A 3,867-nucleotide genomic window follows, 5' to 3' on the forward strand; every position below is an offset into this window, starting at 1 on the left:
ATGTGAGCCATATAGTTTTAATTCTGCAAAATATTTCCTTACAAGTGCAAGCAAGTTCTGTATCTTAGACTTAGCCCCAGCTTGCAAACAGTAGACTTAAAATGAAATTATTTAATACATTGTGTTTTAAGGAGGTCTGAGACAGCAAAAGAAGAATCACAATGTGGTATAATTTCTGAAAAAGAAAACTAGGGCACAGGGTAAAACAGGAAAGAAAAAGGCAGTAATGATGACAGCTGGGTCTATAAGGGCTGTTATCATGTTCGGTCTTATCCTCAGCTGATGCTCTGGAATGCATGCTGGGATTAGTCGCCATGGCCTCATCCAGCACATTCCTGCTGGGAATTGGGTGGTGCCCTGTGGATGGTGCCCCAGCAGGAGCAGGGCACTGCCAAGCTGCTGTGACAGTCTCTGCAGCAGTGCTATGGAATCCAGGCAGTTTGTTACTTTGTGAGCCTGAGGAGGAGGAAACAGAGAAGCAGCGCTGCTCCTGTGGAGCTGCCTGCCCTCAGAGAAGCAGGAGTGATTAACACACTTTCTCTAGGCCTTAGAGAAAGTATCTGTGAATTTCTAAAGGGGTTACTGCTGAAGCACTGCAGATGTGCAGGAAGTGAAGGATTCCTGAGAGTAAAGAGGGGGGAGAGAGGAAACCTGCTGTGAGAAATGTGTAATTCAGTTAATGGCGAGGCAAGGGGTATTGCTAATGAGAGACCCCTACATCCTTGAGGGGAGCACACTCTGCCAGGGGCCAGCCAGGATGGATTTCTGAGGGAGCCACTTGAATCAGCCCCAAATGCATGGAGGACAGGCTTCAGACATCTGTGCTAAATGCAACTGGAGAATGTGTGGGTAAGTGAACAAAACACCACATTTTAAGCATAACTCCTTTCTTGTGTCTGCTCTGTGCTCTCTTTTTCCAAACCAGGACCAGAAGACCAGAAAGATGGACAAGATAAAACCCTTTTTTCCACAGCAGCTGGCAGGTATGGGTTCTGAACACCACTTTCCCACCTGAGTTCCAGTCTTCCAAAGTGAATTCCCTTCACTGAAGTTGCACCATTTCCAGTTTGGAACTAGGTTCTTCCATAATTTCAGGTGTTCAGCTGCTGCAAGAGCATTCAGAATACTATCTTAAATGCCAGCAAATACATGTTTTTTTACATGGAAGACAATTTTGTTTCATAGTTTCACATGTATATATTCCCAAACCCATATGTACCTCTGGTGTCAGGCAGCTGGGCTACTGGGGTTCATTTTCTGTGTGCCTGGTGGAAATCAGAGGGGCTGCTTTAATGCACACACGTGGTCATGTTGGGCCTTGCTGCCACCACCTCATGGTGACCTTCTGCTTTGCCTGTCACACACCCCAGTGGTAAACCAGGATTAGGGGTCTGGAGTGAGAAACCAAGAGGAATTCCTTCTTCTTGCTCAGTTTGGAGATGGCCAGGTGCAAGTCTGAGCAGTGTGAGGAGGAGGAGGCGGTGCAGCTGCTGGCAGGGCAGGGGGATGTGCTGTAGGGAAGATCACTGGCCAGTCCTTGAGTTGGCAGTGAGAGCAGTTGCTGTTCAACCCAGCTAGAGAGAAACTCACCCAGAGAAGCCCTGCCAGGGGCATGTGGGTGGGTAGTGCTGAGATCTGGAGGTACCCATGTTCTAAATGCTTGCTATGAGAGGACTGTTCTGCAAGGACAAATGTGTTGGCTGCTCTGAGCCAACACTTCCTACATCACATGAATTATTCAAAGAGGAGAAGAAACTCTAACCAGTGCTGCAACAAAAGAGACTGCAGCAAAGGCAAACTCTCAGCTCCTAAGTATGCTCCCTCTCCCTCTTCCCTCCTGGCTCATACTAGGAATAAAGGATTTCAGTGAAAGCTGCTTGCCTGTCTCACATAACCCTGAGAAAATGTATTTTCCAAAATCACCTTCCTCAAAGTGGAGCTAGGACAATCCAGACATTTGGTGTTTGTATTATGGAAAGTTCTAAAACCCATAGACTGGAGGTCCATGCAAGGAGCCAGGAGAGGAAAGAAGTGGTGGATGAATGGATAGCTCTTTCACCGCTTTGGCCCAGATTTACATCCCACATAAACCTGCTCACTCAGTTCAAACACCCAAATGAGGAGTTTTTAAGAGAAAAAGACATCAGATCTAGTTTGTTTCTCTGGAGGAATTTCTGGGTTTCTTTTTTTCTCCTCTCTGTAGAGTCCTTCCAGGCTCAGGGGCCACACTTTCCCCTAACTTCTGTAGAGCTAGATCAAGCTCTACAGAAACTGGGGTCAAAGTGTGGCCCCTGAGCCTGGAAGGATGAGGACAGTGTAGGGCAGGAGGGAGGGTTCAGAGTCACCCACTGGCTCAGGGACACCAGGTGGCCTGTGGCAGAACAGGAGCTGGGATTGGTGGATGGGCAGCTGCCTGTCCTCCACATGGCAGCTCTCAGCTGGGGACTTCCAGGGGCAATCAATTCTTATTGTGCTGCTGGCCTGATGAGGCACTGACAGGAACTTCATTTCACTTTCCTTGTAAGAGTGAGGTAATGTGCCAAACACAAAGCTCTCCGTTTTTCTAACAATCTACCGAATTTCTGCCTTCCCCATCACCTGAAGGGGGAGGGACTGATGGAAGAGGGAATATATTAAATGGTTTGTGGCTTTGGTTTTGGTTTTTTTTGGTTTTTTTTTGTTTGTTTGGTTGGTTGGTTGGTTGGGGTATTTTTTTTTTTAATTTTGTTCTATTTTTTGTGTGTGTGGTTTTGGGTTGTTTTTGAGTTTTTTGGTTTTGGTGTTTTTTGTTTGTTTTTGTGGTTTTGTTTTGTTTGTGGGTTTTGGGTTTTTTGTTTTCTTTGGTTTTGTGGGTTTTTTGTTTTGGTTTTGGGTTTTTGGTTTTTTTTTAACTTGTCCATAACCCAAATCCAATATCTGAGGCCCTGCCAAAAGCAGAAATTCTTCACTTGACGCCAGCCAATGTGCAGGCATGATGAATGGAGTGGCCAGCTGCATTTCCACAAGAGTTTTCATTAAGTACTTTCTGCCATGCTAGGAAGAGTGTTGTCATGCAGTCACACTGAGTTGGACTGGTTCACCTCTTTGAGCCACTTTGTGTTTCAAAATGCAATGGATTCAATTTATGGCTGGTCTCCCATTGCTTATTCAAACAGCGTCGCACCAATGCCCCTCCATGCCTGTCTGCCCAAGGGCCCAGCAACATCAATAATAAATGGCCAGGCATGGGAAGGCAGCTTTGGGTTCAAACCAGCAAGTGTGCTGGGGCAGGGAGCCTCCCCTGAGTGGGGGGTACACAGTGAATGGGAGCTGTAGCTTGCAATAATTCCCTCCCTGCAGAAAGGTCTCGTAAATATTTAATAAACTTCTGGCCCTTGCCATAGATGAGGTCCTATTAGCGAACTGGAGTGGCTTGAGGACAGGTATTGTGTCTGTTACTATAGCACCACCTTGCACAGGATCTCGGTGTGAAAGAGGCAGGGGAGGGAGGGAGGGAGGGAGGGAGGGAAGGAGGGAGGGATGCACAGAGGATGAGCCCCAGCGAGGCAGGCTGAGGTTTGCCTGTGGAGCAGGCAGCACTCCTGCCCAGGGAGGCTGGCCTGAGCAGCACCTGCAGCTCCCAGCGTCAGCCCGGAGCCGCTGCCCTGCACGGGTACCGACAGCAGGCACCAGAGCTGCTCCCAGGGCCACGCTCCACAGCTTTTCCCTTCTGGCTTTGCAAGATCTGACTTTATTATTTTTTATTATTATTTTTTTACCCACTCCTTTCTTGAGCAACTGGTTGTTGTTGCAGAGGTCACCGAGGGGACTGGTGGAGGCTCCCGGCTCTGGCATTGGGAAATATGACAGCAGAAGTGAACGCTCGTT

This window comes from Melozone crissalis, unplaced genomic scaffold (genome assembly GCF_028551555.1).
Source record: "Melozone crissalis strain CALT ecotype California unplaced genomic scaffold, PUWL_Pcris_2 ptg000004l_1, whole genome shotgun sequence".
Taxonomy (NCBI): Eukaryota; Metazoa; Chordata; class Aves; order Passeriformes; family Passerellidae; genus Melozone; species Melozone crissalis.